The 23,747-nt window shown below is 35.5% G+C and overlaps 1 long non-coding RNA gene across 1 annotated transcript; it reads right to left on the reverse strand.

The window, feature by feature from the left end:
* Positions 1–1,582: 1,582 nt before the first annotated feature.
* Positions 1,583–22,514, reverse strand: LOC107457508 (uncharacterized). Its single transcript, XR_011636808.1, has 4 exons — positions 22,425–22,514; positions 15,659–15,738; positions 8,942–8,993; positions 1,583–3,273 (listed from the first exon to the last, which is right to left on the reverse strand). It is a non-coding gene; the product is annotated as an uncharacterized lncRNA (long non-coding RNA).
* Between the last annotated feature and the right edge of the window lie 1,233 nt (positions 22,515–23,747).

Consider the following 23,747-nt stretch of genomic DNA (forward strand, 5'->3'; position numbering starts at 1 on the left):
AAGTTAAAACCTACTTTTACCCTATATTTTTCTATCGGTATTTGAGCCTGTTATAAATAGATCAGTCACTAAAAATTAGTCTGTTTTGACCAATAGTGGAGTTGTCTTTTTGCTGGTAGGTTAATAAACTAATAATAAAAACAGTTTTTTAACCTTTTTTTAATTAAATCTTTCTATCATTATGCATCAATCTGCTATAATTTATGTAACTCTACCCGCCTTAGTGAATATTTTAACTAACTAGTAGTAATCACATATATTCACTGCTGTAACTTGAGTAGTTTTTAACCAGACTTTCTGAAACTGGAATTCATACTATTCCTGAACTTGCTATTTGAATAGTTTTTGGCCCTAATCGCGACTGAAACCTAATTCTATCGTTACTCGAAGATACACGCTGTCACCATTTGTTAATTCTGGCACCGAGCATTATTTGATCAGTACTATATTCCACTATTAATCTGACCCAAATAATTCTAATGGTTATTGAACCTATTATCAGGGTGCGTAGCGAATCTTTCAACAAAAAATAAGTACTTTTTTGGCACTAAAAGAATGCTTTTTTAGCTCCATATATATAAACTAGTTTTCAAAGACTTTACATGTCCATGTTAAAAATGACTAGTTTCTGACTGAGCTGATTATAATAGATGACAAAATGATCAAGAGGTTTTCGGTTCTATATCAGAGGGAGGAAAATGAAGCCTGAAATTGAGAATATCTTGCGAAATGCAACAGAGTTGCACATGAAAGGGCAATAATCTCACCGAACTCCGCTCAGCAAATGCACATGCTGTCCCGCAAGTATATCATCAGACATGTAAAATGATTTTCGCTTTCGTACGCTAAGGACCGACGGTACGCCGAAATGGATTATGGTTGTATGAAATGTGAACATTGAATAGAAAAATATGAACACTGCGCTTTTGCAAATTATGTGGCGAAAATCGACACAGTAAAGGAAAAAAAATCTAATTTTCGAGAAGGGTAAATTAAGCACTTAATTCACCCAATAAAAAACACTCTTTAAAAGCGCTACGCACCATGATCAGGTATGAAACGGTATTCGAAGCATAATTATTATTGGTACTAGATCTCATTATTACCGAATCCTTTCTATTTTTACCGGATTACTCAGTCTAAATTATTATTTACCAAAAACGGTGGTCTTGTACTAATATTTTTACTAAAAAGGGTGATTTAAAATTAACCTAGTTTTTTTTAACATAAGGTAACCAGGCTAAATAGATCTCAGTTTATCCTTGCACGCTGTAATTATTTGCTGAAAGCAAATTGAATATGCGAAAACTTTATATATATCACATTATTCTACATTTACCTTTGACTTTAGTTAATAGATATTGCAAATTTTAACTATTGTTTTCAGCTTATTACTGAAAATGCATGTATTACTCCTTGGTATTACGAATCATGGCCTTTTTAGCGAATATATTTTTTCTGATTTACAAAATTTTTCTGAATTGAATTTTACGATAGAGTCTAACTTCACTAAATACGTCTAAAAAAGATTACCTCCCTATTCAGCTAAAATGCTGTTCTTCGGTTGTAAAAATGAAACACACACGAGATAATATTTTAATTACATCAATGGCTTAGCATATTCATATTAAATATATAAATATAACCTAAAGAGGAATGGTGATTTAACATTAAGCTTTTTCATGCCAATAATAATTATACATTGATGCAGCTCATTTTTTTTGCATCACGTTACTAACATATACAGTATAAGACAGTAAAAAAAATTCTCTAAAGGTATGATTCGGAATATGTCTTTAAACATGGTTTGAAATTGATTAATCTTCTCTATTGCCAAAGAAGAGTGCTTGAGACAGAGTCCAAACTAAGCAGGATGGTTCAGTTCCTAATAGATTTAGCGGGATTGTTGAAAATATAACGTCACATCATTTTCTGGAGGTTGATATTGAACATGTACAGGTGAGGAAACTTGACAATAATGATCCTCCATTCACAATTGATTAACTAGATGCTACGGCCAGAGCTCTAAAATCAGGTAAGGCACCAGATGGAAATTTTCGGAGATATCTTCTGTATCAATCGTCATTGGCTTCTGGAGTTCTTCAATTAATGTCTGAATGAATTTTCCAAAAATAAATGGAAAACAAAATAACATCGCCGTCCTGATTGGTAAACTAAAGGTAGATCGAAGATTGCCTAAATTCTACAGGCTCATCTCCATTCTCTTGGTCTGGGACAAGATTCTGGATTAAGTGCTGATTAAGAGACTCGTCTATAATCTCGAATCTATAAATTAATGGAATATGCAGTTCGGGGCTTCAGATCAGGGAAAAGACGGAGGAGGCACTCAATTGCTTAGTTGACTTTGTTACAGCGGCTGAACAGGAAAATAAGCACACAATTGAGATGGCTCTGGATATTAACAATGCCTTTAACAGCGATCTAACGGGGCGATTCTCAAAAATTAACTGAATAAGATTGAGCATCCACACAATTTGCTTGTATTTTTAACTTAGTGGAAGACAGAGCGACAATCTATTTCGATGGAAAAAATGATTACATCACCAATAAGAATTTTAATATGGGAGTGCCGCAGGGTTCGTCACTTGTGCCGATACTCTGGTGGGTCCTGGTAAACACAGCTTTTCATCGGCTCTTATAAATCAATTTTACTTCTTTAAGTGATTTTAATTCTCAGAGTGTTACTCTTATCGCTTTTGCGAACAATCTTCTTTTAATGAAGCACTTTATTTTATATCTATTTGATCGATTGGTCATGCACGTTCTCAGTGAACTTACAACCTGGGCCGAGCCATACAAACTGAATTTCAGCGAACATAAAACCAATACGATCACTGTCCCGAACTGCTTTGGTCAGGTTACAATGCGGCCACATTAAATGTTTGAAATTTGTCAACAGGGAAAAGACTTTTTCACCTTGCTCTTGAATCTATGCTGCTTCTTCTGCTCATATCTATAATTGTATGGGTGTCTCTACCAGATTGCTGTGGAGTAAGGTGGATGGTAAACTAGTAGAGCTGTAGGATGTCCTGGACCTGATCTAAGAATTCCTAGACCAGGAATGGACATGAATAAAAATCAACAGACTTTAAGTCATTTCCAGATTGCATAAATAAAAATGAGTGATTGCGTGTAGTAAACCATTCATTTCGCATAAGATACTACAGTTTTTTCTGATCACTTATTAAATTTTTATTTGTGTTGTCAACGTATCAAACACTTCCACAGATTTGACTCCTCTTGTGACAGATCCTGTAACAAAAAGTACATTTTTAATATATTTTAATAACCTATATTACTACAGTTATTTAAATCAAAACTATTCTCAAAAGACTTTCTTTCCCACCACTTACTCTAATGTTTGAAAATAAGCAACGATTATTTGCTTTGTTGCACTGAAGATTTTCTAAACCATTTGAAAGCGTATTTAAAACTTGTGGATTTGCAGTAAAAAATTATGCATAGCTTGTTTAATCTATTACTTTTTAGGTGCGGTTGAAGTAGTGAAAGTTTTTGGTTCAGAAGAAAACTTTTTGAGGGAGGTAGGTACTTTCTTTAGGTGTACTATAGCTACAGAATGGGCTATGGACGAAGGTCTGGGAAATATTCCTGAGGATGATCCGAGGACATGCCATCGCAATTTTGATACTCTGCAGCAGGGGATGGCTCCCCTGCTTTGGTTGCCGACGAACTGAGCGTGAAGTCGAATATTTTAAGGTAGAACAGTTTAACGAGGACCGATACCGCTCACCCTCGTTCCCTACGCAGGCTGATCAAATTGGTCGACCACCGGATTATTGAAAGCAGCCAGGATACTCGACTTCGGTGTTCTACTGGGAACCGTGTTCTTACGATCAGTCCACTGCGGGACAACAGTTTGAGGTAGAATTCAAATTTGTGATTACTAGATCATATAAACTAAAACGGCTTTAGAAGAAATTAATCGTTGCGCATTGGGATAATGGTGTCGTAATATGGATTAATGCTTGTGCGTTGTTGTAAGTTTTTGGTTTGTAGGTAAAAATTTACTATAATTTCTGCTAACCAATTATTTTTTAGCGAGTTTTTTGATGGGTGAATGATTTCTTGGTATGGGTTACGTCCGTATTCATGAACACAGATTACCTCCGGGTAATCTATGAGTAAGAGTAAAATCACGAGTTTAGTGCGAAACGTTATTCTCCAGCCGAAATTTCGCCAAACTCGCAGATTTCATCGACAGTTCTGACTCTCCGGGTAACCCTCCATTTTTGCCGTGTTATCGGAGGGTAACCTATTCACGAGGAGCTTGTAAACAAAAAAGATGGAGGATTCTATCGCTGCGTTTGAGCTTGAAGATCTTGAATTTCTTGAAACTGTTGAAAGAAGAGAAAGATATGTCCCAACTATCAGAAATAATGACCTAAGAAAAGTTAGATGAAATAAACTTTTTTTGAAAGATATCGTTTCTTGAAACCTCTCCACTTAAATTAGCGATACTCACGCTTATTTGTTTATGCACGATGCACGTGTTTATATTATATACAAAGTCACATGGTTTTACCTTGCCCAATCAAAGGCCTCGTTATATTTCCTCCAAGAGTTAAACTCGAGTTGTGAAATCCTCTGTTGAAAACGGTTGCAGAATAAAAAGCGAGGGTTAATCCAAGAGTAACTCTGAACCGTGGATATTCCGATCCCTGAGTTACTCTTGAATTTAACTCGGCGTGGTGAATACGGGTGTTAATGTATGGAAAGGAAATTCAAACTTCTAGTTTTTTGGTTAAAAATGAGCTAAATTTGGTTTTGATGATAACTTTCTTTTTGCAATTGGGCTAAGGAAATGGTCGAGTGATCTAACGAATTTTTTTTACTAGACTAACGAATCAGTTTTAAAATTTGAGATTGTATTTAAAACTAGCTTAGATTTGCTAAAGTTTAAGAAAAAATAATTTTGGCCGTAATTTTTTTGGGCAGGTTTTTATCGTTGGTAAAAATTTTCTAAAATAGGCCAATGTGAAGGAGAAAAGATTTAAGCTATTAATTTTTATTAAAACTTTTAAATTTATTTTGCTCACAACCTCTTTTCTAATACGAGGGATAACCATTTCCTATAATGGAAAAACTCTTGGTGACAAAATTAAAGATGGTGTTATCTAGGTTAAAAATTAGCTAAACTGACTTTTGCCTTAAATTTTGTTTAAGTGATTAGTTATAGTGAGCTAATGATTTCCTACGTTTTGAAGCAGATTTTCAAATTTTGTGTATCAACTTCTCAAGAATTCTTATTCAACAAAACTTTATTTGCACGTTTCCAACCTTCGGCAGCTGGCTTATTCAATTAAATTATGAGTGTCGCAGTGGCTCGGGGAATAGAGTTCTCGCCACCCAGTCGAGTGCTGTAGTAGATTTGATTCCCAGCAATTTCTGCTCCCGGCACAGATGTAATATCCTCAATTGTAGACAATTTTTGGGTTTGAATCCTCTTGTCATCAGTTAACGGTGGGCGGTTTTCCTCACTATTTAACGCAAATGATGGTGAGTTCTATCGAAACGTTTTCCACGAAGGCTAATTTATCCAGAAATTTAAACTCCGGTTACAAAATCGAATGAGCCATGTTTTTTTATGGTTTTACGAAATTTAGATAAACTTCACTCACACTTACAGTTCTAAACAAAAATCATTAATTCGGTTCAAAAGTTAGCTTAACCTGATACAAGCTGTTTTGAGCAAAAAATACTTATCAGCAGGTTAAAAGCAAGCATTCCGGCAACAGCCTAATTTGTGCTGGGGGGGGGTATCATGTAATTTATGGATCCCCTATTTCATTACCACTATGACGGTAATTCAATCAGCGTTATGTATCGACCGCCTTTACTTTGAAGACGAGCTGGTATACATTGATTTGAGGCTTCGTGCGTGGGCTTAAAGACGTCGGGGATCGATCCCCGGTTCTCCCGGAAGAGAGCTTAGTGCTTTAACCTCTGGAACATGGTGTCTCTTTCCTAATCGTGTAAAAGAAAAATTTTAAAACTGGTTGGTTAACAGAAGCTTTTTAGAGGAAAAAATGAGTTTACGCTATCTGTTTCAAAAATATTAGTTTAAAAAAAAACAATTATAAAACGCTGTTTGGAGAAGCTGCATTTTTAGGATTGCTAACATCCTTCTTATTTTGTTTCTTATTAATATTCCTTACTTTCCTCTTTTGTTTTCTTATTCCTCTTTTCTTCTTATTCCTCTTTTCTTTGTTTTCTTACTTCCTCTTTTGTTTTCTTATGCAGTTATTCCTTACAACAGACAAACGCTTGGAGGCATAATCCAAATTCTTGATTCCTAGTTACAGATATTACTTGAAACATGCTTATGTCATAAAATATTTTTCGGTCGGGAATGGTGAACGAAACTGAAAACCAACATTTTTGATGGTAGGTAGGTACGTTATTTACGTCACACTAGAGCTGCACAATGGGCTATTGGCTACTGTCTGGGAAACATCCCTGAGGATGATCCGAAGATATGCCATCGCAATTTTGATCCTCTGCAGAGGGGAAGGCTCCCCTGCTTTGGTAACTTGATGACCTGCGCGTGAAGTCGAGCACTTTACGGTACGAGGATGGATACCGCACACCCTGGGTCCATACGCAGGCAGATTAAAGTGGTTACCTACCCGCTTACTGATCACTGCCAGTGATGCCTGACTTCGGTGTTCTTCTGGGAACCGTGTTTTTACGATCAGTCCTACTGCGGGACTTATTTAATTCAAGGAAGGACAATACGCGAGACAAATATCACGCAGAAGAATTCAGAGTGACACACTAAAGTGATGGAAAAAAAGAATAAAGTCACTGAAGAAAGTGATTTAACTTAAGACTAAAGGACTTACATAATTTCATTTTATAATATTGACACGGTACGTGTCGGCATAGTCAAGCGGCTAAAGGCAGTCGCCTGGCAAGTCTGAAGTCTTGAGTTCGATCCTCCAAGTTCTCCCGATTTCTAATAAGATTTTAGTTATTATTTATAGAATTCTCTAGAATTTTCTAGAATATTCTCTTTCTCATTTCTCATTCTTACGTCATTTCTGCTTCCTGATTACACTGTATATAAATTCATGAGTTTTAAGTCGAAAAGGCAGTTCTGTGTATTTTGGAAGTTTGTTTATAAACCTATTCTACGCCAGCGTAAATTCCTTTCTTTCTACGTGATAATATAGTCATAGAGTATGACACAATAAGAACAATAGCAGAATGAAATTAATAGCAAAATGCATTACACATTACTTAAGGTGTCATAAGATTTTCAACCCTAAGTAAGTTGGTAAAAAGGATAAAATCGGTACAACTATTACATCAGTAATCAATGATAGATCCTTTGTATTCGATTACATTTGTAAATCTCGCAATCGTGGACCCAGTTAGCGTTTGCAAAATGCTGGTATATCAATATTTTTCCAAGACATCTTGGTTTCATTAATCTAATCCGACTTGCTCTTGAATTGTCATCCACATCTGCAAACGACCACATCTGTCTCTTACTAATATGCCCCAAAAGTCTTCTACCAGACTCAGATCTGGACTACGAGCTGGCCACTCAAGGGAATTAGCTTAATTTGATTTCATCAAAGAGTTAGTTGAGTATGAAATATAAACTGCCGCATGTCCTACTGTAGTTTCAGTCTCGGTATGTTATAAGGGGAGCAAAATGCAATTAATTATCTCTGAATATATTTTGATACATAATTGAATTCATTTTAGTTTGTATAAACCTAATTGGAGTAGTACCGCCTGTTGCAAAAGCAGCTTAAATCATAACGGATCCACCACCAAATTGACGTTTGGAAAATAAGTGTGGTTCAGTTCGTAAGTCGTATCAAAAATATTGACAGCCGTCTGGTCTATATAATTAAACTTCTTCTCATCAGAAAAGAGAACATCTTCCAATTCATACCTTTTTTAAGAAGTTTCTTTGCAAATGCTAAACGAGCATCTTCGTGTAATTTTGTACGTGCAGTTTTCTTCTAATATTTTTTAATCAAATGTTCGGATTATTATAGTTCGTTTCCCAGGTGTTAGCTCTTGCCAATCTTAGCTGTGGTTGTGACAGATGGGCACAAACCAGTTTAAGAAGATCATCTCCGGCTGTACCCCTAAAGGTCGCCGTTTCCTTTATCCACAGGTTCCGTTCCAACCCTTGAGAAAGTGGTTTAGATTATGTCTATGAAAGATAGCCATCTTCTTCAGAATTTTAAGAAAGTCAGACTTGAAATTCTATTTCGCAGAAAGTATTAGACCAATTTTGTTCAAGTTTTATATTTCGTCATGTAAACTGGTGACAACAATTGATAAGGCATATAGTTTCCTTTTACTACAAAAAAACTGAAAAGTAGAATAAAACTAAGCCTGGCCAAAATATCTTTCGATATTAGACCAATATGAGAGAAAAAATGTGCAAAATCTGTACTCTAAATAACAAAACTGGTCACTTGCACAGCACGGAAGCAGACCGACACCCTGTCAGAGAAATCCGAAAACGTCGGAAAAAAAGGTATGTTTATTCAGAGAAAGTACGTTTTTGTGTCCGATTTTGTAACTTAATATATTGTGTACATTAATTGATTAAGTTAATTCAGTTTTTACCCTCAAACTATTAAAGCTAAGCCCGCATACCTGTGGGTCCAATCATTAGACCAAAAGCAATTCAGGCTGATTTTTTTTCCTTTCATTTGCAGATGTCCAATTTCAGTTGAAATATGCAGTTTAAAGAAAAAAGCCAGCAAATCAAAAGAAACAGTTGGCAATGTAAAGAAAAAGCCAGTAAGAATTTTTGAGAAAGTATTAAAGTATTTGTACTGCAACTGGAATAAAGAACTGAAACTGTTTCAGAAACCTTACTGTAAAGTAAGAGTTAAAAATTGATAAAACATGAAAGGGATATTCTTACCTCACATATAGTGTACAGCATTATACAGCTCCATTAACTTCATTACTCTTCCCTATTAGAGAAATAACTACTTTAGTAGAAGCATGGTTCCAAAAAGCAGTCTAAATTGTATTAACAGAATTGCAGGTTGTGTCATTGCAGGGTTTTTAAAAAATTTGATTCGATCTCCAGATTTAAATCCCTGATATTTTGTATGAGATTACATCAAAAATTTTATGATTTAGCAGGATAACGATGAAGAGCCACATCCACTACCATTGTTCGTGGCATATTGTAGCGAGTGTGGCAAGAATTCGAATTCTGCCGCATCACCAAAGATTCACAAATCGAACGTTTTTTAAAAAAAGTTTATTTATCAAGTAAAGTAAAATTTGTTGATAAGCCTTTCAAACACAGGATGGATTTGTTTCTCACCTTGCATATCACCTTACCATTTAATTTATGTGCTATTTTTATTATTCCAGACAATTTTGTCTCGATTAATAAAAGTAGCGCATAAATTAAAAAAATTACATAAAGAAATAATGGGGTCCATTACTTGAAAAGTGTGTAAAGCGCTGAAAGGTTTGAGCTTGGTATAAAAAAATTCTCATAGTATGTTCGTTAATCTAATCTTGATTATGCTCTTTATATACAGTTGTCCCAAAACTCATGGTACTTACGTTAGGAGATGATAGAACAGAACTAGGCAGAACAGAGCTATAAATCCTCGTACAATGTATGGTCCAAACGTAAGTCGCAACTCACTAGAGAGAGCCCCCCAGCGATCCATAAGAAGGCTGTTCACAGTGCTGTTATGCAGTCAAAAAATTCAAACTTAGAATTTTATGTATTTGGCAGGCATCTTTGCATGGTTATTAAGCAGAACCTTGCCATTATTATATTACGGGAAACGTAAATGAGCTGAGATATTTCCCGCGTGCAAGATTCAGTTCTCGCGTTGATACGATGCACAATTTCGTCACCGTTACAGATGGCGTTCTTACTCACCTGCCACGTCCAGTATTCCGCATGTAACTTCTAGCCGTCTCCTCTAGCCGAGTTTTGGGGCATTCGTTGGAATATCCTTGCATCAGGAACTACGTAACATAGTAAACTTCTTATCGCCAAAACAATATACACCGAAAAGCCATCACATTATGACCACCCTCCATCTATAACAATGGGCTCGCCCAGGTTTTCATGGGGCACATTAGGACCCATAATCCTCATAGAACAATCTCTGACGCCTGTAAGCTACTTGAATATAGTTGCAGACCAGGTTCACCCGTTCATGGCAGCAGTTTTTCCTGCGGGAGATGGTGTTTACCAACAGGATAATGCACCATGTCATAAGGGTCGAATCGTCGAGGAACATTCAAGTGATTTTAAAGTCATGTCTTGGCCCCCAAATTCACCCGACCTTAATCTGGTAGAGCATTTGTGGTCCTACTTGGAAAACCCAATTCGTGCTGCCACGCTACCCCCTCGCAATGTGAGGGAATAGCAGGACCAGTTGGTAAGCGCTAGGTACCAGATACCTCAGGCTACCTATCAGCACCTTGTGGAATCAATACCACTGCTGTTGCTAGCAATTTTGAGGGCTAAAGGTGGTCCTACATGTTATTAGCAGGGTGGTCATAATGCAATGGCTCTTTGGTGTACTATATCAGTTTTTTGACATTCTATTTTACCTTTCATAGCATTGACAATAGAAAAAAATAGTTGTCTAGCCACTTTTCTCGGAATCAATCGTCTATCACTTACGTTGCATTTTCAATTGCTCAGGAGCGAGCAGTCATGGCTCAGGGGATAAAGCGTGTGCTTTTCAATGATGTGAACCGGGTTAATCTCAGCGGTGGTTGATCGATACCAATTCCACATCCGGCTTGCACGGACCACAGTATAGACGTAAAAAATCCTCAGTGATAGATGTATCATGGGTTAGAGTCCCTTTGCCATCAGGCTAACTGTGAGAGGTTTTCGTGGTTTTCCACTTCATGTAGCGCAAATGCGGGTAAGTTCCATCAAAAAGCCACTCACGAAGGCACACTTCTGCCAATACTTACTCTCGGAAATCCATTGTCTTCTGGATTGAGTTTAAAATTCTAAGGATACTGAATTGAACATCAGTAGTCGTAAACCCAAAAATTTGACAGGCCGTTCAACTACGGTTATAAAGTTGCACGACAGAGTAACTGTTTCTATTTGTTCTGCGCTTCTCCGATCAGATGAATGCGTATTCAAATGAGGAGAAGGCGGAGATTCATTACATGTACGTAAATGCAGACGGCATTGCAAGGGAAGCTCAAAGATTTGACCAAAAGCGTTTTCCAACAAGATGTGTCGCTGATGCGAGGATATTTCAGTGAATGTACCAAGCACCTCTGCGAAAAGGGTTTCTCTTTAAGTTGCATGCAGGATACTGGATGTGGGAGGTGTGTACCGTACGAAATTTCGCATCCTATCAGCGAGAGGATTGAATCTAGCACGAGGGAAATGTCTCAGCTTGTTTACGTTTCTCATAATGAGGTGTGGCAAATGCTACGGGATAAAGAAATACATACCTACCATACGCAGAACATTCTTAGCCTAGAACTATCGGATTATCAGACACTTATCAATTTTACCTTGCTGATGATGTCTGTGGACCCAACTCGTTGTTCACAAGTGTTGTTCAGAGACCCTCGTCTACAGCTATCAAATATTGGGCAACTAAAAGCCCGTACGTATTAGGTCCAAGTTTGTTCCAGTAACGTTTTCATTCTAAATGTTTGACCGAATGGTGCACGATCATCTGATTGGGCCATATCTAGTGCCAACACGCCTGGAGAGTTGATTGATTGATTGAATGTAGGGTTTAGTGGCATAAGGTCCAAATGAGGACATGCTGCGCCAAACAATATGGTGAAACTACACCTGGAGAGAGATTCATACCTTGTGCATTTGCGAGAGGTGTTGGCAGAACTATTAACTCGTCTTCCATTACACAACTCATGTGTTTCCAGCCAACACCTCCTAGAAGAAGGAAGGCCTCAGCACGGATCAATTTAGTAGTCCGATGTAACGAAGTTAACTGCGCAGTAGCTGAAAAATAAGAAAGATTTCTATACGTTCAGGGTACTAACCTGCGCAGTGGTTGAAAATACGAAATATCTCATTACGTTTGGACTACTAAGGGATATTTATGGTAATCCGTGCTGAGGCCTGCTCTTTTCTAGCAGGTGTTGTTCCAGCACGACTGGGCATCTACCCATAAATTTGTGGATGTGCGCAACGCCTTAGATATCATGTATCCGGGATGACGAATACGCCGTGGTGGTTCAATCAACTGGCCGTCACCCAATTTTTCATGCCTGAATTTGTTTTCCTGGGGTCATATGAAGCGAGCCTCATCTACGACGATGGTCCCATTGATTTTGTTAAAGACCCTGTTTCCTCTGATATCCGTAGATGCTGACACCACAAGAGAAATACATGCCCAAGTCAATATTCTTGATGGCCCCATCAAAAAATTTTGATTGTTTATGTTGATTTCAGTGCGATTCATGATGGCCCAATATCATTTGATGGTCACCATCAAATGATGTTGGTGACCATCAAATGCAAGCCATGATGTTGGTGATGGTCACCACCAAACTTTCCATTATGCGTTCATGGTTTTTCATGTGCTAAAAAACATCCATCATTTCATGATGGAAAATGATATTTTAATTTTATGGTGGTTAACCATCAAGAGAAGTTTGATTCTCATGGAACAACAATCCATGATGATCCGTGAAGGTTTCAACTGTTCATTTCCATGATGGTTTAATGGGAATTCTTGCTGGTTCTCAGGAATATACCATCAAAACAATTTGTTTTTTTTTTTACGTTGGACCATCATAAATCAGTCCGAATTCCTACATTGAGATGATTGTTGTTCATGATCGTTCCAGCATTTGATTTCTAAGATACTATGAAGGAAATTCGTGATGGTCCATAATGATACAACAAGGCATTTCCGTGATGGTTTAATAATAATTCTTGTTGGTTCAGCAAGAATATACCATCAACGCAATTCGGGATATTCTTATGTTGGCATATCATAAATTAGTCCGAATTTCTACATTGGGGTGATGGTGGTTCATGATCGTCCCAACATTTTTTTTTTAAAAAAATTATGATGGAAATTTCTGATGGTTCAACATGAACAAACGATCAAAACAAGTTGTTATTCTTATGTTGGACCATCAAAAATTAGTTCAAATTCCCACATAGAGGTGATGGTTACTTATGTTGTTTATCATTAAAAAATATATTGGTTTATAATGGAATTATTGATGGTTACCATCAAGATCATGTTGGTTCATCAATGGAAAACTATCAAAATTTTTGACTTAGGTGGTGTTTTCGCCAATTCTTGCGTTAATGTTGTCGATTGCAAGTCAGAGCAGTTCTCGTGACGGGTGTTTAACTGTTTAATTTTGTTAAAATTACTTTAATTCATTTTATAATGTTTTTTTTCCATTTCATCTCTGTCTTGTTTTCCATCATTTCGTGAAACCAGCATCTTTCGTACACTATAGGGATTTATGACCATGGATTGCAGGGTGATTTGTGTTTGTATAGTTTTGTTCTATCACCTTCTAACGTATAACCCTCACATAGTATATGCATACATAATGTTAAAAAAAATAATCGATCTATTCACATAGACTTCCAAGAAATCAATATGGATTTTTGATCGCTTTTTGGTTATTTCAATGAAGTTTAAGAAATTTCAAAATTTTGAATATGATGTTATGATACGCGATTTTTGGTTTATCACTTTATTCATAAGATAAAAGCGTGACAGTTTCATTGAAAACCCCACTTTGTTTTTTTTGTGTACCTATTTCTGGTCATTTTCAAAAATACGAGTAGGTACAAAAAATAGGTTCAAGTCAAAATATCCCATTTAAGAAATCACTCTTTTGTTACCCACAATCTGCTGATTTCATCCACGACGCTTTCATATTTCCTTAGCAGCACATCTTGATTGTTTTGTCCATTTCTGACAGGTTTAGTTCCGATATTTTGATGTACGATTGGATATTAGTACGAGACGCCATTTGAAATTTGAGTGTTCACGTCAACGTGTGAAAATCGCGTTTCGAAAGTAAATGTACTGTATTTTAATATCTTTTCAATATTACGATACTCGAATTTTAAAGTAACGACAGTCTAACCAATACCTCCTAGAAAAGAGAAGGCCTCAGCATAGGTTACCATAAACAAGAAATCTTATACTTTAGTAGTCTAAAACGCAATGATATCTTTCGAATGACCACCACTGTGCAGATTTGCTGTCCGAACGCGGTGACATCTTTCTTATTTTTCATCCACTGCGCAGTTTATGTTTGTTACGACGGACTACTAAATTGATCCGTGCTGCGGCCTTCTTTCTTCTGGAAGTTGTTGGCCTAACAACATTAATTACAGCGTCATGGGTTTTGAAATTCCAGTATTTTTTTTTATCTGAGATTAAGACGCTTTAATTTCGAATCAGAGTGAAACCTACAGGAGCGACCACCTCTATTTACGACCACTTTTGGGAGACATGGAATATTTTCCATAGACTTTGTATTAAAAAAAATCTTTAGGAGAGACCATTAAAACCTCTCCCAGCTTCCCTCTCCATGCATCTGCACCAAACACGGAAAAGGTCAAATAAGGAAATACTAAAAAAATATAAAAACAAAAAGTTTAACTAAGCAAATAAGTAGATTAAAATGTGTTTAAAATATTTGTGGGAGACTTTTATTTAGGGAGCTCTTTTTGACGATACAGCCTCATGTTGCAGACAGAGTGCACTAAAGTCGATGCTATAATATGATTCACTTTTAGAGTTGAACGTTAAATTAGAAAAAGAAAAAGTTATTTTAGAAAATAAAAGCATCTCAAACGAAAACAAAAACCTCTTCTCATCTTTCAAAGCTAGCTAATTTTTATGATATGAAATTAAATGCAGACTTAAACAAAACAAAAAAAAATAATTTTTTTGATTTAAAATAGCTTTATCATTCATAATTGTTAAATTTGTTTTTACACATTATTATATCAGTTGGGATCATTTTTATAGATGCTAAATTTTATTCGCCGATGTGTCTTTTCATGACGCCAACAGAAGTGGCATTCCAGCGTCCAGAAAATGGCACTAACTAAAATTAAAATAGTTTGCGAAAAATCATGTACCTTCGATAACAATTTTGAAATCAATGGAGGTAACCTCTAAGAATGAAGAACCTCCATCAACTGTGGAACGGAGAGTGGTCGCTCCCAAGAGGTTTTACTGCATGGAATAATTAATTACTCTGACGCATTGTATTTGTGTCATTCAATAATAATATGACGTCATTTACTGATAGATTTTTAATTCCTTTTCTACCTTTTTTGTGATAAGATTCCGATATATGATGATATTACGACACGCGATTAAGAATTTGAATTATCACTTTTTGATATTGCTCACGACGGTTTTAATACGCATTGAAATCCGTTTCTGTGTATTTTTCAGGAATTTATGCATTACTTTTCCACCATTTCCACATGATTTTCGAAATTTGATATTTATATATAAATTTGATCAATATGGGGCAAATTACCAACTTTTAACAATTTTTCTTAAATTAATCTTTTTATAAAGTTGTAAATTTTTTGAAAATCGTCACTTTTGAGCTATTTCTTTTTCAAGAATAATAGCCATAGTCGCCTCACCTCGAACTTATTAGCAAACAGTTCCATTTTAGTTGCTATCAGTGGCTTTATCTTCCCTCTTAAGAAACTAAAGGCAAAACCTGAAATTGCAAAGAAAATAGTTATAAATCAAATATTATAATAAGTATTTCAAAGCGCACAATTTCAAAAATTCCCTGAAGAAAATGAGAAAGAGAGTAATTCAAAAGAGATATAGATTTTCTCAATATATTTTGATTAGAATTTTCGATTTTTGTCTGACAGGCTAACAAAAATTGGGTGGGTTAACGATTTCCTATAAAAGTCTAATATTAGAAGAGAAAATTCTAATTCTTAGTTTTTTGTTTAAAAATAAACTTAAACTATTTTCATATTTTTTTTCTCCATGGAATGACTGTTAAGAAACAAAGAAGTATTGTTCAAGGGAAAATTTTAATAGTGTTTTACAGGCTAAAAAATTAAGCTGAAACTTTATTTGGCCATAATTGTTTTTTAGTGGAAAAGTTAACGATTTTTTTTTGGGAGGGGGGACACAAAATTCAGACAACTCTCTTTACTTGTTTTGTAACCTATTCTTGGTTAGAATTTTTTTTTTACGGGTTAAGGTTTAGAGGGCTTGTTTACTGGTTAAAAAGTACCTAATATTTGTCTTAATCATTATTTTTAGCAGGTGGGGTAACGATTTCTGAGCATGGACTAACAGCGGTAGAATGGAAATGTTTCGTTTTTTGTTAAAATTTCAGTCAACTTGTTTCGTTGTTAAGTTTAAGTGGGCTAACAATTTCTTTAATTAGGTGTACAATACGGTATGGTTTTAATACTTAAAAAAAAAACGCTTAGATTAATTAAATGTGTACAAAATGCTGATTTGGCCATTATTGTTTTTCAATAGGTTATCTACAGCGGACATTTTTTATTATTACAGCGGTCTTAATATTGACCAAACTTTAAAGGCAACATTAAAAGTTTCAGTTTTTAATCAATAATTAGCTAAAACTTATTTTAGTTCTGAAAAGTTTTGGTGATCGAAAGTGAGCTCACGATTTCCTGCAAAAGGCTAACGTTTTCAGACACAAACTCTAACTTCTGATTTTTTTGTTGCTGTTGTTGAAAACCAGTTTTTGTTGTAGCTTTTTTTGGGTTGGGGGGAGGGGAGAGGGTTGGCTGCGAAAACTCTTTAGTGGGTAAACATGAGAGGCTCAATGGGCTAACAATTCTCAATAAAATTTGTAAATGTGGTTGAAAAATTAGTTGTGTTAATTCGCTGACGAAAAATTTTCGTGCACAAACATAGGATTACGAAATGGTACTACGTGGGGAAAATTTGAGCTTCCTTTCAAAGAGTCAGATTTTTTTAAAAAAACTAAAAGATATTTTGGCTCTAATTTTTATTCTGGAAGTTTTTTTAAGTAATTTTATACAACAGGCTAACGTTTTAGGGCATAACTCAAACTTGTGGTTCCGTGGACAAAAATTCTGTTAAATTTTTTTAGGCATAAAATTTTGGAAAAACTGTTTGATGGGTTAACGATATCCTATACAAAGCTTAACATTTTGAGGCATAATTCATTCGTGATTTCTGGGTCAAAATGGACTGATCTTTAGAGGTAAAATTCAAACTAGGTCATTGGTTTATAATTCAAAAATTTTCTTAGCCCCTTCCCTCTCTTTCCCGTCAAAACCAAAGGGTGAGCTTTCGTCTCCCATTTCTCGTGCCCGTGATACTTCCGGGATAGAGCGTTCAAAAGTAAAGCACCAAAAAGGTTTAAACATATCCGTCTGTTGTGCCCGAATTTTTTTAAATTCTTTTATTACACACAAGATGGCTGCACCAGATTATCTTCAATGTAACGGCTTCTTTTAAATGTGATTTCAGCGCTAACCATATATATGTATTTCGTTCACTCCTGCATCTGATTGATTAAAAAGGAAAACACGTAAAAAGATGACATACAGAGNATTTAGTTAAAACTTGTTTTGACCATCACCTTTATTTTGTACGATAGCCAACAAAAAGTTCTGGAAGCAAAAAACACACCAACGTTCATCTGCTTCCTTTAAAGATTTTATAAAATATTTTTGCTACACATTTTAAGACAAACTTTATATTAAATTAACATAATACGTCAAAAATTAGCCGAGACTATTTCAATTTTTATAAGTTGCACGCGATATAACTTTTTAGAGCATAAAAAAGTTGATTTTTAAAATTTTTTATAATATTTTAGTTCAGCCGTGAGGGTTCAGGGGTTAGAGCGATCGCCTTCCAATGAGGTGAACCGGGTTCGAATCTCAGCGACAGCTGGTTGATACGAATTTCGCATCCGGCTTGCGCCGACCACAGTGCTGGCGTAAAATATCTTCAGTGGTAGACGGATAATAGGCTAGAGTCCCTTTGCCGTCAAGCTAACCGGGGGAGGTTTTCGTATTTTCCCTCTCCATGTAACGTACATGCGAGTTAGTTCCATCTAAAAGTCCTCCACGAAGGCAAATTCTTCCCAATTCTTGATCCAGGAGTTCCCTTGTCTTCTTGATTGGGTTCAAAATGACAAGGCTGCGTAGCTGAGCATTGGTAGGCGTAAACTTAAAATTAGGTCTGCTGTTCAACGATGGTTATAAATTAAAGTTAAAAATTACTGCTAAAGCATTGATTAGTCTAGAATTAAATCACCATATGATGTTTGATATAATTCTTAAAGAAATATAAATACAGGGTGTTTCATATTGAATGGGACAAAAAGAATAGCGCAGTGTGACTGCCGCAATGGATTTATTCAGACGAAACAAATTTATTCTGCAACTACAATTAGACAAGTTTTATTTGGCAGCAGGGAAAAATCATCGAATGACGAACTCGCCACTAGAGGCGCTGTTAAACAAAATGTCGTCCATGCAGGAGAAAGCGTACTGCGTTTTCGAATATGCCAAAACCGCCTCGGTAACTGTTGTGCAAGGACATTTTCGTACGAAATTTCGTAAAGAACCATCACTTCGTCATAACATAAGCAGGTGGGTGAAGCAGTTCCAGGATACCGGGTGCTTATGCAAGAACAAAAGCCGAGGACGAAAAGAAACAAAATCCGAAGTGGTTGAAAGAATTCGTGATTCGTTTTTTACGGAGTTCCTTAAAATCAACGCGACGTGCAGGCGCAGAACTGGCTGTCCCTCACATAACGGTATGGCGTGTTTTACGGAAGCGTCTCCAATTCAAGCCTTACAGATATCAGATGGTCCAGGCTTTAAAACCTACTGATAAACCGTTGCGTAAGAATTTCTGTGTGAAATTTCAGGAAAAGCTCGACGTGAATGGTTGGCGTTTACCGATGAAGCCACGTTCCACTTATGTCGCAAAGTTAATCGTCATAATTTGCGATTTTATGGCACGGAAAATGCCCATGTAACATTAGAACATCAGCGTGCTTCTCCCAAGGTGAACGTTTTCTGCGCTTTATCAAACAGTTGTGTATTTGGTTCATTTTTCGCTGCTGAAAAATCGATTAATGGGGACATTTACCAAGACATGCTCTATGACTGGTTGCTCCCCCAGCTGGAGGAAGCTGTTCCTGATTTAATTTTGCAGCAAGATGGTGCTCCCCCACATTTGAATAACAACGTACTTGAGTTCCTGAAAGAACGCCTACCCCATCGCTGGATTGGCCGTGCTGGGAAACAGGATTTGACATGTCTTCATTGGCCCCCGAGATCACCAGATCTAACGCTCTGTGATTTTCTTCTCTGGGATTTCGTTAAAGACAAGGTGTTTGTGCCTCCACTTCCTCAGGACTTAGAGGAACTGAAACTGCAGTGTTGAACTCCATCACAGGGGATATGCTATCACGAGTGTGGCAGGAGCGTGATTACCGTGTAGACATTTGTCGTGGCACCGGAGGGGCATATATTGAACACCTGTAGAAACTTGAATAAATGTAGTTTTGAGGTAAATTTGAATTTTCTAAATATATTAATTATAACGTTTACAATCATGTTTCTTTTTGTCCCATTCAATATGAAACACCCTATATTATATCCCCTTGCCGCCAGGCTAACCATGGGTGGTTCTCGTGGTCTTCCTCACCATGTAATGCAAATGCGGGTTTAGTTTCATCAAAAAAGCCCTCCACGATAGCAAATTTTCTTCCAATGTTTGATCCAAGAGTTCCCTTGTCTTCTGTATTAGGTTCAAAATTACAAGGCTACGGAGTTGAATATTAGTAGTCGTAACCCCCCCNACCCCCCCCCCCCCCGAAAAAAAACTGGTTGGCTGTTCAACGACAGTTATAAGACAAATTTTTTAATTTATTAATTAAAATGTGCAGGACCAGTGCGTTTACTGATCACGAATATTTTCGTGTCTTTTATTCTCTGATTTTCAAGAATTTTTGGTGTAAATAATTTTAAAGATTCAATTTCTCTAACGGATCTGATGTATCGTATAATAACAATTAGTTTTTATAAAGAAGTTGCAATTAATATATCCACTGTAAAAGAGATTTTGCTTGTTATGGAAGAAAGTCTGAGGACGGATATAACAACACCTGCTTGAAAAAAAATCCTGAATTTCGCCGTAGCTGTGACGTAGGAGCTATAGGAGACGATGAGGGTCGGGCTTTACTCCTCTGTCCTTCCAGAATTTTATTAATTTCCTAGCTCAATCTTTTTTTTTTTAATATAATGGATTTCCCTGATAAATTTGGTTATTTTTTTTATTTCATTTTATACATCTCAATTCTTTAATTTAGTTTAGGAACGAAATTTACCAATGAAAAAAAAAGTTTTTGTCGTGTTGTTTGTGTTGAATAAATAAGATGCAATGTTTATTTGGATTGTAAGAATCAAATGCACTTCGTATAAAAAATTCACAAACTTTTAAGTATGAAAGTATCGTGCAAAAGTCTGTTCGCATGTATAAAATTTGATTGAATCTGTTAATGTCTCGTGTGATAAAAATGTCTTTTTATATTATATTAATAATAAGCAATCAAGGTGACAAGGAACTTTCAAACAAGCAAAAATTTGCCAAAAATTCAATTTTTCACTTTTTATATTTTCGAAACCTAGGCATTTAACATAACATTAAAAAAAAAATTCTTGAATTAGAGCTAAATTGAAGTTATGGTCATTTCTGTTTTGACCACGCCCCTTTGAAACGCCCTGCAATGAAAAAAGTAGTAGAAGTCATTTTTCTCAAAATGTCTTTTTTGACTAATTTACAAATTTCAAACCGTTTCAACGAAATGAATTTTCATTCTATTGACCAGAGAATTTGATGCTATATCTTATATATAATTCTCACACGCGGCTCCCAAATTTTGACTGTATTTCTTTTCCGCCGGTGGCAACGTTTGCTTTGTTTTGTTTACGTTACTATCTCTATTACACGGCGAATCGACCAGTGATTGCCGCTAAGAATGTCACATGCCAAATCTAGCTGAGGTGGCTCAACATATAGCGCTTTTAAAAACGGAAACTGAAATAACCAGAGAGCATCAGCTGCAGCAATCTCATACTATTAAGCTAGGCAGAAGTGAGTAGTCTTTGTCGATAGATCTCTGTTTTAGTATTTTGTCAAAAGCGCTTTTTTTATGAATGTCATTTATTATATGTCATTACGCGAATTACATGTCATTTATTTGAATTCAAATTTATTTTAATGAGTTAGTATTTACTAAAAAGATGCAATTTTTTTTAAAAAAAAGTTTTTATATGGATTTGAATGAATGTTTTGAATTCTTAGAATTTTGTGCATTTGCAATGTATCTAAGTTAGTAGCGAGCGAAGCAAACCATATAAGATTGCGTAGCAATTTTCGGGGGTTGGCGAGAGTTAGTGAGCAGGAGGTGCAGCCCACTAATATTTATGAATATTATTAACATTTTGATGGAAAAGTTTTTTGAATTCAGTATCTAGTATTATTTTTATTCATGATATTTCATAGCGGTATGATTTTTTTCTTTCAAAAATGCTGTTTTTTTCTGCTTTTTAACTGTTATTTGTTTCAATAATAAAATTTTAAAAAATGCTCCCAACAATTTTTTTCATTACCTAATATGTAATATTTTAAAAGAATTTTGTCATTTTAACAAAATTTCAGATGTGAAGAATAGTATAAAAAAAACAAAAAAAATTCAAAATTTTCTTTTAATTTCTGAAACTTTAAAATATTTTTTTGAAATTTTGCATAAAAGTTGTTTTAACAATGTATACTGAGAATTACAAACAAATCCCTCGATAATTTTTAAAAATATTTTTGAAAGTCCTTTGTCTCCTTAAGTGCAGATATTTTCTAATATGCAAATTCTGGGCCGAATACTTGCGAATTTTCCTCTCATTTTTAGCATTCAAACTTTTAGCATTCAAACCATTACTCGTTTAGCAGGAAATTAAGAAAAAGTTTGATATCTTATGACCTTACACAAACATGTTTGAAAGAAAACACTTTATTATGCTAAAAATTGCTTGCAAAATTTCCGAGATATGTTAACACTACTGAGGGTGAGGGTTAGTAAACGTAACTCCCTGTACTATCCCTATAACACAGTTAAACATTTCGGTATATTACCTGCAAAAATTACGTCCTTATTTTTTAAAGAAAAATCTTTTATCTTTGACAAAAACGCAATAATAATTTTAGAAATATATGTCTGCAATTTTTAAGATGAATTAAAACTCAATTTTGTCTGAAAAAAGAAAAGTAGCGAGTAGTTTTTCATCAACAGTATCACACGATCAACCACGTGATAAATGATAAACTAATAGATATTTAAGGAGCCAAGAATATTGGAATTACCGCTCATTTAGAAAGAACTCCATTCATAGGCATATGATAGGGGAGTCATCCCCTCCAGTAATCTTCTTAAATTTCTGCTTCTAACCTGTAAAAAATTAAAAACTATTTTAAAAAATAAAAATGATTTTTTTTCTCTTTTTTTACATTAGAAATTAAAAGTAATTTTTTTAAAATCCATATATTTATTATTATCTAAAAGTATCTTCTGTTTCATAAGTCAATCGGAAAAAGTGTAAAATATCACAATAAATTTGAAACAAAACAAACAGAAAAACATTTAGGAAAAATATTGAGTTAATTTCTAGTAATTTAAATTGTGCAAAGCAATGTCTATAAAATGAAATAGCAATGAAAATAAACTATTTCAATAATCTGAACGAGTAGTTGTATCAAAGAATATACATAGGAAAAGAAGTCTAGCTTTCATTTACATTATGTAAACTAGTTCCCCGATGTTAGGTGCCTTCTTGTGTATAAAGGAGAAAACAAAATTTTTCAACAGGTTTTTGAAACGAGTTAGAACTGTGGCGCCAGGCATGGTGCGTATGCGCCAAAAGAATCAACGGGATTACAAACACACGATGGGCAACCTTGGAACTGCCCCAGTATTTAAGAAGCTTCGAACTTTACTCAGTCTCTATCCCACACAGTCTTACTTAATTTTTATGTTTCTGTTTTTAGCTTGTTATGTTCAGTTGTTAAATAAATGTTTAAGTTTATTGTTGTCATAGTTGTCTTCAACTTAATATGAGAGGGTTCCTCCCCCTCAGAACCATCCTCTCCTCCTAACTAATACTGGGAATATAATTCATTCTGCAGGAGTTGACACTTGGCTCCACCATCTCGGAAGTAGAGTTCATTTCAGCGCAGGAGTAAGAAGAGAAACATCTTGGCGCTTGAAATTTAGACAACCTTTAGTGCAAGCCAAACACAAACAGTTAATTATTTTTCAGTCACTTACTTTGCTTCATCATCTGCTATTATACCTTTCGTTTCTCTAGCTAATTAAATACATTTTAAATTTAAAAACTGCCGTTTTCCCAGAAAAATGTCTAAAAAAAAGACAAACTATTCACCCTAAAGAGAGTAAATATTGTAAACAAAATGGTGTGAAATATAAAATTTATGAAACATTAAATGCACATAAAGTTTGCGAAATAAATATTTTGCCATAATATCGCCAAATAGCAACCTCTGAGCCGCGATGGCTCAGAGGATAGAGCGTTTGGCTTCCAATGAGGAGAACCAGGTTCGAATCCCAGTCAATGCGAATTCCGCATCCGACTTGCACCGACCACAGTGCTGACGTGAAATATCCTCCGT

Source organism: Parasteatoda tepidariorum, chromosome 5 (assembly GCF_043381705.1).
Source record: "Parasteatoda tepidariorum isolate YZ-2023 chromosome 5, CAS_Ptep_4.0, whole genome shotgun sequence".
NCBI lineage: Eukaryota > Metazoa > Arthropoda > Arachnida > Araneae > Theridiidae > Parasteatoda > Parasteatoda tepidariorum.